Below are 15151 nucleotides of genomic sequence, written 5' to 3'. Positions count from 1 at the left end.
GAGAGACTCATTGATTGGTTGCCTCCTGCACGCTCCCTACTGGGGATCAAGCCTGCAACCCAGGCATGTGCCCTTGATCGGAATCGAACCCGGGACCCTTCAGTCTGCAGGCCGATGTTCTATCCACTGAGCTAAACCGGCCAGGGCGCATGCACTGTTCTGTAGGCTCCTGCAAAGATAGCCCTGAATCATCAGATGTTAACTTAATTATTTTATCATGGTCTTTTCATGAGCTAGATTCAGTGCAGCGTTCATGCTAGCCAATGCCTGGTGAGCCATTGCCATGTGCCAGGCATTGTTACATGTGGCCAACATGTATGTATATATGCATTTAATCTTCATGACGACCCCTGCTACATTTTTTAAAGTGATTTTAACACGAGAAAACACTTACTCTGGTTTATAAAAATCCACCTCATTTTAACTTCCCTCATTCTGAAAACACTTTCTTTTAGTGTTTTTACTAACTTGTTTGTACCCATTAGAGTTCACAGTGACAATGCTAACAGGCTGACGCTCTATCCATTGAGCCAAACCAGCTAGGGCTCCCCTGCTACATTTTTGAAAGTGATTTTAACATGAGAAAACACTTACTCTGGTTTATAAAAATCCATTTCATTTTAACTTCCCTCATTCTGAAACATTTTCTTTTAGTGTTTTTACTAACTTGTACCTGTTAGAGTTCACAGTGACAATGCTAATTTTCCATAATGTAGTATAACCGTTTTCCCAGAAATCAAGTTCATGTAGCTTGACCCATAACAACATCCTTTTTCATTTTAGTTATTTCAGATGCTGAATTAACTGCCTCAAATGTTTACGTATTTTATTGTAGCACCAGTGGATTAGATGTTCATATACTTCCTGTGCGGGGAATCTTCAAATAGTAGTTGATAGAGAAATTGACGTATGCTTCTTGAGCCGTGGGTTTGCTTTTTTAGTTCCTTTCCTTTTCAATACTCTATATTTATTTAATGCCAACTGCACATGTTTTACGCATCCAAATAAGTATATTTTCCTAGTATTCAAAGGGAAAGGTAAAAAAAAAAAATTACTAGACCAGATCACTAGAAGACTGCCAAGTGAGAATTTCTCTCCCCTGTGTTAAGAAATACTGTGTTTGCGGGGCTGAGCATGGGAGAGGGAGGAAGATGTCTTTTGTTAGGATTGGAGTTTAGTTCAGGTTTTGTCCGTGTGCAGTTGGTGTTTGAATGTTGTATCTTCCCAACTATATTGGACTTTTGTGGACAGGAACTGTATGATCACAACATTGTTAACTAAGATGTCAGTTATAAATGCAGTGAGAGCAGATTTGATCTTGAAGAGTCATACATGTTGGCTCTGTAGGGCTATTTGGAGTTCATCCGATGCTCTGTATCTTTGTTTTTATGGCGAAGGAAATACAGGCACGAAGAGTTCAGGGACCAGCATCATCACGCTGGTGGGGCAGGTTGGAAAAAGAGACCCAAATGTTTTGGCTTGTCCATTGCCCTTCGTAACATGCGGTACCTGCACGTTAACTCTCCCTTTAATTGGTGGTGAAAGGTCAAGCTGATTCGTGGCATGTAGTGGACCATGTACCAGCTGTGTTCTGTGTGTATGCGAACTCTTTTTCCATTTTATAACCAGAGAGGTCCCAGGACAGAGTTTGGAAGCATCTTACATGTGTATTGGGGAAATATGGCCGACTGTGCAACCAAAATTCTTTTAGTAGCAACCCTCCACCTGTCCCTGTTAGCATAGGTACCTGCACATGGAGACAAGCCATAGTCTACAAGAGACGTGGAGGGGATAATTCATCCATAGCTTGCCCAGTGTTTTAGGACTCGGAAGGATCCAATAAGCGTTTTCCTAGTTGTTCCGTATTAGAATATTAAATATATCACCCAGCACAAGTGTTGTTCTTTTTTATCCTCACCTGATGATATGTTTATTGATTTGAGAGACTGAGAGAGAGGAGAGAGAAGCATCTATCCGTTGTCTCCTGCATGTGCCCCGACTGGGGTTGGAGCCCCCAATCTAGGTATGTGCCCTGACCAGGAATCGAACCTGCAGCCTTTTTGGTGTAAGGAACGATGCTCCAACCAACTGAGCCACCTGGCTGGGGCACAGGATGCTTTAAAAAAAAATAGATTTTATTGATTTTTTACAGAGAGGAAGGGAGAGGGATAGAGTTAGAAACATCGATGAGAGAGAAACATCGATCAGCTGCCTCCTGCACACTCCCCACTGGGGACGTGCCCGCAACCAAGGTACATGCCCTTGACCGGAATCAAACCTGGGACCCTTGAGTCCGCAGGCCGACGCTCTATCCACTGAGCCAAACCAGTCAGGGCACGGGATGCTTTTTTGATGAATAACGGCTGTGTTGGTTGAAATGGCATTTAAATACCCTAAATAGGCGTGGGGAAGAGGGAGGAAATGCTTTATGTTTTTGTAGGTATATTTCAAAGTTTGCGAAGTTGATTTTTAAGAATGGGCAGTTTTGAAGAAGGGCTCTTTTGTGGGAAAGTCAGAAACTTGCCTGTGTTTTCGCAGGTATTTCCCCCATAATGTAAAGCTCAGTGAAGATATTGACAGAAAGACTTTTAAGAAAATCCACCCAGAAGAGAGGAGAGGTATTCAAAATACATCATTTGTGTGGCCCGCTTCCGTATGTGTTGTGTGTTTTCACAGGATTATAACTCTTGAAAGGCACGGACAGGCTTTTAGAGTTCCTTGAAGTGAGAGCAGGTTGCCTTGAATTTCGCTCCCACTTCAGACTTTTTCTTTTCCCTCAAATCCTTTCAAAAGTTTTGTAGAGCTTTTGGCACTTACGGCATATATCAGTTTCACCTATTTCTTATGCATAGGTGACTACCATAAAATTACATTATGGTTACCCTTCTCCAGCATTGGTATTTCAGTGTAGCAGCATTCTCATGTATTTGAACATGTTATCTTCATTAATGCAGTTTGACTAGCCTATGTAAAGTACGTGGAAAATTGTGGTGCAGAGCCAGTATATGCTACATAATATTGATTACAGCCCAGTTTATAGTTTAGAGAAAGTTGTATTATTACAGAATTGTATTGTGGCCTTTAACTTTGAAATTAACCCCGGAAATTGTCAACCTATGTTAATTACAACCTTTATTTGTAAAAAAAAAAAAGAGAATTGCTGAGGTGCCCTTTTAACTTTGTCACCCTGCTTCTCCTCTTCTGTCATAATTTCATTTCTGATGCCACAGGGATATGTATTAATTTCTAATTTATTTGAGCGCACTGTGCTTTACTGGACTTCTGAAGAATAATTTGATCAAAAAAACGTTCAGAGCTATTCTCAAATGTTAAACATATTTTCGAGAGTTCAGATAATGTTTGGTAGAAAGCGCACTGACCTGATTGGAGGCTTGAACTGCACGTAGTCACTCTTGTTTCCTGTCACTAACTCGTTCTGGGAACTGTGGGGAAATCATGTCATTATTGGTTGGTCACCGTTTTCCTAGAGAGCACATTAATAGCAGGTTATTAAAGGTTTGGAAACAGATTTTAAATACTTGGTTTTGCTTGTCTCCCTGTATACTTAATGTAGCCCCTGTCACAGAGTAGACAATCAATGCATATTTATTAACTGCATATATGTATATTATATGTTTTATTGAGTGATTGATACTTTTACAGGATGTTTGAAGAAGTTTAATTTTTGCTTCAAATTGAATGGTTGGTTGTCATAAGTAAAGAGATATCTTTAAAATATTCTTACACATATTATTAAGAAAATAAGCCGCCCTAACCGGTGTGGCTTAGTGGATAGAGTGTCGGCCTGCGGACTGAAAGATCCCAGGTTCGATTCCAGTCAAGGGCATCCTTGGTTGTTGCAGGCACATCCCCAGTAGGGGGTATGCAGGTGGCAGCTGGTCGATGTTTCTCTCTCATCGATGTTTCTAACTCTATCCCTCTCCCTTCCTCTCTGTAAAAAAATCAATAAAATATATTTAAAAAAAAGAAGAAAAAAAGAAAATATGCCATTCTTTTTTCTCTTTTTCCTCCCATCATGGATAATTTTGGGTAGTGTTGATGCTTGATTTGTTTGGGAATTGAAACTTGAGCATCTCAACAAAAAATTGTCAAAAATGTTGAGAGAAAAAGGATAATTTTAATGTGTGATAGTCCTTATAATTAATGGAGGTCTATAGGAAACGTACTTCAATGGATAGGGACGAATATTTATTATAATTCTAATTATTTATATGTGGGTGCTTCCATAATGTTCAAGTTCAGGTTTGGTTTTAAGATGGCTTTCTGTTGACTTTGAATATTAGCTTGTTTAGTCGGTTTTTTATTAAGGCTGCATCTTCATGCCTTGTTTTATCCACTGGTTTATTCCATATTTATTGAGCATCTATTATGTGTCAGGCACTGTCAACTTGTTTTACAAATAAAAATGCTACCGAATGAGGTGAAAGATGTGAAAATGTTTTTTTTTCCAATTGTAAAATGACATTCAGGTGCAGTTATCAAATTCTCAAATAGTCTGAACAAAAGTACCCTTATTATAACCACTTTGTGGAAATTCTAAATTGAATCTGCCAAGAATTTCGTGTGCAATTTTTTTTATAAGAATGGGAAAAATTAGGTTACCCAGTGATGACATGTTTAATGAGTAGGCTTAAAAGGAAAATAAACCAAATTTTGTCTGTTATAGGTCATTAGATAGAACAGATTTCTAGGGAAGTTAGGACGAGGTGAAGTTCACTCTACTTTCGGGAACAGATTACACACTTATAGGTCATTAGATAGAACAGATTTCTAGGGAAGTTAGGATGAGGTGAAGTTCACTCTACTTTCGGGAACAGATTACATGCTTCAAGTCCAGCTCATCATTTTTCGGATTAGTGGGTTTTCTTTGTTTTTTGTTGTGTTTTTTTTTTGTTTGTTTTTTTTTTGTTAATCCTCATCCAAGGATATTTTTCCATTGCTTTTCTGAGAAAGCGGAAGGGAGGGAGGGAAAGAGGGAGGGAGACGGGGAAGGGGAGAGAGAGAAACATTGATGTGAGAGAAGCACATCGATTGGTTGCCTCCCGCATGCGGCCCCAGGCTGGGAATCGAGTCTGCACCTGAGGTACAAGCCCTTGACCAGAATCGAACCCGGGACCCTTCAGTCCGAGGGCCGACGCTCTATCCACTGAGCCAATCCAGCTAGAGCTGCAGGTTAGTATTTTTAACAGACTGAGGGGGAGAGTGTAGGTGACGAGGTACAGGAATGTTGTCATTGCAGGAAAATTAACCAGCATAGTTTGCTGCTTATGAGTTAATAGCATTGTTTTTATATACAAACGAGCACTTCTGTTCGAAGAGTGTGTCATTTCAGTCAGTAGAGACTCAGGAGCAATTTTTAAAGCTGAAAATTACGACTAGGGGTAGAATCTGTTCACATTTTAAGGTGCCAATGCATAAAGCCATCTCTATAATGTGTGGGGCCACTGCCCCTCACCAAGATGACAAATTCTATCCGATTGATTTAACATACATTTTAACAGTTTAAATAGATAAGCGCCAGTGACCAGTTTTTATCTAAAACACTAGTTTTTGAAACTGTTCCTTTATGAAATACAATTCATTGACTTTGGGTTGATGTGAATATTTTAGCCTCTTGTTTGATACTGAAGAGGCAGCGCTGGTGGCAGGAGCATGCGCCGGGTTCTCTGTGTGGGGTCCCCATAGAGGAGCCCCCTGACCCTGGCCCAGTCTCTTCATCTGGCTCGACCCTTCCCTCTGCTGTAAACCGAAGGTCGCTTCCAGCTTTAAGATCCTTGTAACGAAATGTCCACTTAAAAAAAATAAAATCAATTTTGACAATACTGTTGTTTTTCTAGGTGGTTGTTTTTTTTTAAATAGAGGTTTGGTAATTATTTAAATAGGAAAGTACACACTTTACATACATTTATTGGATATGTATTACTTTTGGTTATTACTAAGCATTAATCCCTGACCTGTTCCATTTCTAATCCTAAGAATATTCAGCTAGGTAGAGTTTCCTTTTACCCCTGTTAGATAATTTTATAGTCAGAAGCGAAGAATTGCTGCAGTGGTTCGCAACCTTCCTAATGCCGCGACCCTTTAATACAGTTCCTCGTGTTGTGGTGACCCCCAACCATAAAATTATTTTCGTTGCTACTTCATAACTGTAATGTTGCTGCTGTTAGGAATCGTCATGTAAATATCTGATATGCAGGATGCATTTTCATTGTTCGAGACCCACAGGTTGAGAACCGCTGCAGTGGGTGTGAGGCCCCTTGCTAGGGTAGAAGCAAAGAGAAGGCCGACAGGGCAGCCCCTCAAAAGACATCATTTTGTACCCGTGTTCCCAGTACTTAACTCCCTTTAATCATCTATGTCAAGAGTTAACCCTTTTAATGATCTAGCTCTGGGTGTATCATGTAGCCAGCGGGCTATGTTGAGGTCTTCAGGAAGTTTCATAAGCGAAATTAAAAATGATCTTTGGATTCTTGAGTGAAGGGTTTTGTGGTTTCTTTGTTTGTTGCCTGCTTTTCATGGTGAAATGAGTCTTGTCTTGAATTATGTGGCCACATCCTGTGGCATTTCCCAACGTGCGCTCCTCTGGATATCAATACACGCTACTAAAGAAAAAACAAAAATAAAAAGCCCTGTGTGTGCAGATACATTTAGGATTTGCTGAGATGCTTAACATGTTTATCGTCATGTTTCAAGAGCAAGACGTGGTTTGTAGAAGTTTCCCAACTTACTGGACCAAAGAATTTTTCTTTTTCCATCTTTTTTTTAAAAAAAATTTTTCCAGAATTTCTTTTTAATATTCCGTCAAACATATTTTGGGGGAAGTACCTCCAGATTCTAATATCCCTTTGGACCCTCTTCAGTAGGAGAGCCTGACGATTTTGGGGACGGGCTTGGCCCTGCCTGGGGGTCCTGTCGCAGCCCCAGGCACATGATGGCCATGATGACCATGGTCTTCCCTTCAGCTACACAGACTTTGTGGGACCTTTAGTCTGGATTCCTGACCACGCAAGGATGAGGCTGTGCCCTTCATTTGCATCAGAAGAAGAACTGTAATTCAGTCTAGTCCTAGCCTAGGAGTCTCTCCTTTGCTTACCCCTTGGCCTAAACCCAGTAGAAAAAAACAGCACCTGATGGAGTCCGTCCGTCCATTTGCTGGTTATCTGAAATGGACGCGTGTGTCCCTGGGCCATGTTTTTGGTTTTCTGGGAGGAAACGCTTTCACTCAATTTTATCTCGGTATTTCCCTTTTTAGGTTGAGAGGGACAATAAGAAATCACCCTGTGAAGCCCAGTGCTATTTACGTGTGAGGATATTTTGAGGACCTTTTTTTTTTTTTTACACTAGAACAGTGGTTCTCAACCTTCCTGATGCCGCGACCCTTTAATACAGATCCTCGTGTTGTGGTGACCCCCAACCATAACATTATTTCCGTTGCTACTTCATAACTGTAATTTTGCTACTGTTATGAATCGTAATGTAAATATCTGATATGCAGGATGTATTTTCATTGTTACAAATTGAACATAATTAAAGCATAGTGATTAATCACAAAAACAATATGTAATTATATATGTGTTTTCCGATGGTCTTAGGCGACCCCTGTGAAAGGGTCGTTCGACCCCCAAAGGGGTCGTGACCCACAGGTTGAGAACCGCTGCACTAGAAGGTGTCTTGTAAAGACCCATGATAAAAATTTCAGACTTTTGTCGCAGGAAGAATTATATTCCTTGTGAGCATTTTTTTTTTAATACTTGTGGGTGCTGTAACTATTGAAACCTATAGAGTTTCCTTATTTGCATTGCTTCCTGAAAGCTCATGCTAAATGCATGGCCCATCTTCACAGATGCACAGCCTTTTACTCCGGCTTCCTTTTATCTTTATTGGAGGCAGCGATTTCCAACCTTTTTCATTTCGTGGCACCTATAAACTAATTACTGAAATTCTGCGGTATGATTTTCCTTCACACTGGACACCTATTGTACTGGCGATTATTATTATTATTATTATTATTATTATTAGTTTTAAGGGAGGGGGAGAGACAGAGAGAAACATTGATGTGAGAGAGAGACATTGATTGTTTGCCTCCCACACGTGCTCCAACAAGGGTCAGGGATTGAGCCTGCAACCCAGGTACTTGCCCTTGACCGGAATTGAACCCATGACCCTTCAGGGGGCCAACGCTCTATCCACTGAGCCAAACTGACCGGGGATGCTCTCATTTTTTTATTTGATAATCTAAGGGAAAAAAGATAGGGGGCCAACGCTCTATCCACTGAGCCAAACTGACCAGGGATGCTGTCATTTTTTTTATTTGATAATCTAAAGGAAAAAAAGATCAGTGCCCTTGACTAAATAGTCAGGTATTGCATGTTTTGTCCCTTGACTAAGTAGTCAGGTATTGCATGTTTTGTTTTAATTAAATTTATTGAGGTAACATTGGTTAATAAAATGATATAGGTTTCAGGCATACAATTCTATAATTCTTCATCTGTATATTGTGTTGGTATTATTGCATGTTTTAAAAATTCTAGTTTAAAATCACTGATTTAAGGTAACATCGTTTTGGAGTTAAGAATGCAGGCTGCGGGGTCAGACAGCTTGGCTCCATCCTTTTGTGTTCAAATCGGGCAAGCTGTTTAATTTCTATGAACCTCAGTTTCCCCATCTGTGAAATGGAGTTAATAGTACCCTACGAAGGTTGTTGTGAAGATTACCTATGACTAATAGGTTGAAGTGCCTATGCGAGTTGCTGACACATCTTGAATACTCCATAGTTTTTTATATTTTCATGTTCTCTCTTTTACTTTGTCTACTTTAAAAGTAATTGATTTTGTATTATTTATAATATTTTACTTATTGCAATCAGCCTAAAATATTTCTTGGAACCTAGCAGACGAAGCATACATAAGTGTTGGTTTCTTAGCACATGGTATTTTACATAAAATGCAGCAGTTAAAAACATTCACAATTGCTTTCCCATAACTACGTTTAAATTTACAGAGATTTTGACATTAGACATAGATGGAAGATGTACTTTTAGTCCACGTAACTTTCATTCTCTTTCCTTTCGCCTCAAAACACACATCACCAAACACATTTTCTGTATTCTTTGTGTAGGTGTGACTGGTTTTCTTAAAGACATTTTTTTTTATTGCAGCCTCTTAGGTTAAAAGTTTCATTATCATTTGAAATCTGTCACAAGACCAGGGAAGTGTGTTCATTATACAACCATTTAATAAATAAGTCCCCCAGTTTGAAGAGCGGGGCTTTTATGTAAGGTCAGGCCCATTGAAGACATCGACAAAGAATTAGTTGTTTGTTATTGCTGTGTGATCTCCAAGAATGGAAAAAAAAAGACATTCTTTCTTCAATACTTCCTTCCAGGCTGAGTCATCACTAGAGAGTGGGAAGGGCAGCAGCAGCAGATAAAAACCCCAAAGCTGATATCACACACTCCCATTTCTCCACGTTGGGGGCTAGCGGGGAGCCACCATGAGCGATGTGACCATTGTGAAAGAAGGTTGGGTTCAGAAGAGGGGTAAGTGTTCAACAAAACCAAAGCCATGTGGTTGGTAAGTGTGCTGACACTTAGTGGTGTTTTGGAAGTTGATTTTTTTTTTTCTGATGCTGTTAACAAAGTAAACTGTGATGTACTATGTCCAGTAAGAGAGAAATGATATTTAGCATATGTGTTAGGAATTTGCTTATTATTCAAGGGTTCTTTGTAATTCTTTCTTAAAAAAAATAAAATATATATATATATATTTCAGAGAGGAAGGGAGAGGAAAGAGAGAGAGAGAAAGAGAGAAAGAGAGAGAGAGAAACATCAATGATGAGAGAGAATCATTGCTCGGCTGCCTCTTGCACGCCCCACACTGGGGATCCAGCCCGCAACCTGGGAATCGAACCTCGGGACCTCCTGGTTCATAGATCGATGCTCAACCACTGAGCCCTGCCAGCCGGACTGTAATTCTTGATTTTGATCATTTATAGTCAAGTTTGGCTTTCTGGTATGTTGTGTGCATGTATGTTACAGAAAATTGGTGCCGTGTTTTCTGTGTTGCCTGCTGGACTCTACAAATACAGAGAGAAATCTTTGGAATGATTTAATATCAAAAAAGTGTCTAACTTGTATGCATTTTAAGACATGTAAACATAAATCAAATTATTCAGTTATATTAAGCCAATTTGGGTGGTGGTAGGGGAAGGGATTAAAGTAGTAAAGGGGGAGGGTTCACCCACAAACTCTTGGATTCACAATCTCATGAGAAGGTAAGTAAAGCCCTGATTAAAAGACCACATGAGGAAAGAGTGTGTGTGTGTGTGTTTATGTTTAATTTTATGTTTTGTTTTTCATGGTCTTTTAGTATTTCTTGTTTACTCTCACTTTAGATAAATAATTCAAATGCACTATTATGCTTTTTAATATTAAAGGAAGCACTTTTCAGTGTAAAACATTTTATCCACTATGAGGTCACCTGCTAATGTGGTCAATGTGTTTATTAGAATTCTAGAGTTTGGGCTAGTTGCTAGGCAACCACTGCTTATCCACGTGGCCAACTGGAGTAGGATGAGGCCTCTTTCATTCTCAGGACTTTTAGGTTATTGGTGTCATTTTCTGGTTAAGCATTGCCTTTTAAGGTGTGATTTTCATATTCTTTTAGGGTCTGTGGTTCATACCTATGCTGAAAGATGTTGACAATAGTTAAATGTGATGATGTGTTTTCGAGCTTTTGAAAATCAGCTTTATTGAGTTATTTACATACAGTAAAATATACCCATTTTAAGTGTGCCCTTAATGAATTTTGCTAAACTTTTAAAGGAGTGTAACAAACACTATAATCATGACATAGAACATTTCTATCACCCAGAAAAGTTCCTGCCTTCCCTTGGTAACCACTGCTCTGCTGTGCCTATAATTTTGCAATTTCATATGATTAGAATCATACGCCATGCAGTCCTTTGAGTTTGACTACTTTCACCTTTCACATTACATAATACTTTTTTTTCCCCACACTCCAAATGCTTTATTGTTCTGCTGAGATGCTTACAAATACTGAAAGTCACCCAGCCTGGACCCCGCACCCACAGCCCAGGGCCACAAGGGGGCAGGGAGGTGGGCTGTGTGTTAAGGCGGAAAGACTGTGGCCAGGCTGTGGAGGCCTAGTCCTCTGCTCCGCGTTCATCACCCTCGGAGGCTGGGCCTCAGGGCCCTCCCTTCTCTGTGCTCCCCGTACCCCGAGGAAGGCCCTTCTTGCTTTCTCCTCCTCAGACCTAGATACCCTGCCTTCACCCCCTCTGGCTGTAAGCAGGGCACATGTGGTAGGGAGAGGGCTGAGGGGCCAGCAGGCTGTGCATCAGGGCCTGGAGACGGGCTCGGGGAGGAGGTGTTAGGACCCTTTCCCCAGCATGAGGTCCCCGAGGGCCTGGGCTGCAGAGATGATGGCACATACCCTGAGCTAGGGAGCCATGCAATGAGTATGTAACCATGGCAATGAAGCGGTTACTCTGGTGACCATGGTGATGGGTCTGCAAAAAGGGGATGGGGCTGAGACCCCCAAGGATAAAACTTGAGGTCTCTGGCCCTTGAGCAAAGTAATCCTATATAATAAAAGGCTAATATGCAAATTGTCCCCTCGACAGGGAGTACCACCATGAGTTCAACCAGGAGTTCGATCAGGAGGCGGGGCCGGCCTGCCAACTGCCCTCGGCCCTTCCCCCCAGCCGGCCTGGCCCAATGGGCCCCTGTGCACGAATTCGTGCACCAGGCCTCTAGTGAAAATATAAACACAGGAGGATAATGGGGTGAGAGCAGGGTTTGAGAAGTGTGCTGCCTGAGCTTGTAGGATTCATTTATATAGTGGTGTTTTTCATTAGTCTGTTCCTTTTCATTGTTGAGTAGTATTCCATCCACAGTTTGTGTTTGCCAGGCGATGAGCATTTGGGCTGCTCCTCGTTTGGGGCTATTATGAGTAAAGGTGCTGGGAACATGTGTGTGCATGTGTTGGTGTGATGTATTTTTCTTGGGCTATAACCTAGGAATGAGATTGCTGGGACCTATGGTAAGTTTATGTTTAACTTTATCAAAACGGCCAAACTGTTTTCAAAGCGGCCGACTGTTTGTGTTCAGTTTAATACCTTTTATGTTATTCTCATTTTAGAGATTTGGAAAGCTTTTTCAGATTTCTCTGCTGTGTGAAGGAAGGTATTTTTAAATAAGATCATGGATGTGGGTGAGCTTTGGCCATTTTAACATAAATGTCAGCTGTTGCTATCGCCACCTTTTATCAAGGGTTTAGAGTGCTTGTTGAGTCTGTTTAATTAATTGTGACTCCTCTGAAATACCATTATAGAAGGTTGGTGTATAGTACATGGGATATAGAAAAAGGAAAAAAAATAAAGTAGAATTTCTCGGTGTCTTTCCTGCATTGGTTAGGGAAAGAGAATTCTAGTGATTTGTGTGTGCATGTGCTTGTGTGTGTGCGTGCGTGTGTGTGCGTGTGCGCGTGCGTGTGCATGCATGTGTGTGTGTGCGTGCGTGTGTGTGCGTGTGCGCGCGCGTGTGCATGCATGTGTGTGTGTGCGTGCATGTGTGCGTGTGTGTGCATGTGTGTATGTGTGTGTATGCATGCATTAATTTTGGGAAGTAATAGTCTTATAAACACAAGACTGAATAATACACAAAGGTATAAAATGCAAAGTAAAACTCTTTCTACCCTCTACCTCTTCCAACTAGTTCCTATCCTCAGAGACAGGGGTGGGCAAACTTTTTGACTCAGGGCCACAATGGGTTCTTAAACTGGACCGGAGGGCCGGAACAAAAGCATGGATAGAGTGTTTGTGTGAACTAATATAAATTCAAAGTAAACATCATTACATAAAAGGGTACGGTCTTTTTTTTTTTTTTTAGTTTTATTCATTTCAAACGGGCCGGATCCGGCCTGCGGGCCGTAGTTTGCCCACGGCTGCTCAGAGATAACTATTTTAGACCTTTTCTAGTTTTTAAAAAATATATTTTTATTTACTTCAGAGAGGAAGGGAGAGGGAGAGACAGATAGAAACATCCGGGATAAGAGAGAATCATTGATTGGCTGCCTCCTGCACGCCCCACACTGGGGATTGAGCCCACAACCCGGGCATGTGTCCTGTCTGGGAATCTAACCGTGACCTCCTGGTTCATAGGTCAGTGCTCAACTATTGAGCCACACCGGCCGGGCAGACCTTTTCTCTTTTTAATTCTTCTGCTGATTATCCCAATTTTATATATAATGTGCTAAACTTTATTTTTGATGAATCTTAAGTAGTCTAGTATATCCCCATTGTGAAAAAATGAGCAGTTTTACTTTCAGTACTTATTCTCTTCATTTTTTTTCTTTTTTTGGGGGCCTTTATAGTTAAACTTACTGCATCATTAATTCTATAAATTATTTAGACATAATCTTGCCACTTCATGAGTTAATAAAAATTAGTACCCTTACAGTCTTTCCCTTGAATTCCTCACATTTCTTCTCCAATTTGTTAACTGTAACATTTATTTTATATCATCAAGGTTTAATAGCTATACTTGATTCCAAAAAGCAGTAATCACTATTATGCTGTGTAAACAATATTAACTGTAAACAAAGTAGTAGGATGCATGTGATGGGAGAGCAGATGAATTTCTTACACGCCGTTGCTACTCAAGTTCATGTCATACTTTAGTTTGGCTTCTAGTTTGGGTAGAACTGTTTTTTTCCTGGATTTTCTAATTGCCACATTTCCCCCCTATTGGTAGAAGACTGTATATGCCTTTATAATATCACTTGGTTTTCCAGTTTTGAAATCATACTATTTGTTGAAGTTCTAATATGAATTGCCTTTTCATATGGGTATGATCAGCTAATATCATGCTATTTGATTGCATTCTTGGACAAGTTCTGTGCTCTCTTAGATCGATCTCTCTCTCTCTCTCTCGGATTTATTTTGCAGTTTTCTAGAGCACTTCCTGAAGTAATTTTCTCAGAAAGGGTGTGTGTGTGTGTGCTTGTCCACACCGTGTTTGAGAATGTCCTTTTCACGTTCACACCTGGTACATACCTTGGCTGGGTATAGAATTCAGGCTTCAAAATAGTTTTTCTTCAGAATTTTGAAGGTTGAATTCCATTACATTTCAGTAACCAGTTTACTGGTAAGAGGCTTGCCACTAACATGAAGAATTTTTTGTAGGTAACCTGCTTTGTTCTCTGGAAGCTTTTTGTGTCGGGGCCTCTGTACCCGTGGGATTATGAAATTGAAGGAGGGTGAGCTGTAGTCCTTGTTTGCTCATTCTGTAATTCATTCAAACGGTGGACCCTTTGAAAATGCAGACTTTCATGTCTTTCTTCAGTTTTGGGAAATCTTCGTATATTTCTTTTATTATTTTTTTCCCATCTGTGTTCTCTGTATTCTTTTATGTTTTTTGTTTTTTACTTTCTCTTAGAGCTTCTCTAGCAATGCACTATTTTAAATTTTTTCTTTCATTTTGCCATGCGTCTGTTTTTTTTTTCTCTTTGTTCCTTGACCTTTTATTCTAGCCCTTCATTGAATTTTATATTTCAGTTATTACTTTATATTCCCAGGACTTTTTTCTTTATAGGTTATGGCCATCTGCTCTTATTTTACTTAACATTAGTGTCCTATTCTTAGGACACTAAATACATTTTATTTTGAAGTTTATTCTCCTCTTTGAATAATTCCTTCGATTTGCTTATTTTGTTGAGTGTTTTTTCAGTAGTGGTAGTTTTCTTTAGTTATCTAGTGATCCCTGTTTATCTGGGTATATTTGTGAATGAAAGACTGGGATTGCTGGTAACATCCTCTGTCTATTTTTACAATTTATGTGTTTTTCCTGTACTTACAAGTCAGACTCCCTGAAAGAAGCTTTGTATGGTAGTGTTTCATTGTACTTCTGAAAGCATTAGTTGAAATGTTAGGGGAAACCAAGTTGGGCCTTTTTTCCCTCCACCATTCTTATTTTATTCCTTTAGAAATTTCAATATAATTTTAATAATAATTTCGTGTAAATTTCACTATATAATCTGTTGGTGTTTGGCTATATTTTGGTTCAGAGGATTTCTTCCAGAAGAGCAGTATTATTGTAAACACCCCAGGC

General features: G+C 40.0%; 1 long non-coding RNA gene across 1 annotated transcript in view; it reads left to right on the top strand.

Annotated features, from left to right (window-relative positions):
- LOC106725935 overlaps window positions 1-14305 on the top strand; it is a 16502-nt gene extending 2197 nt beyond the window's left edge. Inside the window, exons 2-3 of the long non-coding RNA XR_001361944.1 lie at window positions 9406-9559; window positions 14227-14305. This is a non-coding gene — a long non-coding RNA (uncharacterized LOC106725935). The remainder of the gene's footprint in view (window positions 1-9405; window positions 9560-14226) is intronic.
- Window positions 14306-15151: the final 846 nt, after the last annotated feature.

The sequence above is a fragment of the Myotis brandtii genome, unplaced genomic scaffold (genome assembly GCF_000412655.1).
Source record: "Myotis brandtii unplaced genomic scaffold, ASM41265v1 scaffold20, whole genome shotgun sequence".
NCBI classification, from domain to species: Eukaryota; Metazoa; Chordata; class Mammalia; order Chiroptera; family Vespertilionidae; genus Myotis; species Myotis brandtii.
This window is presented reverse-complemented; position numbering and strand designations above follow the sequence as displayed.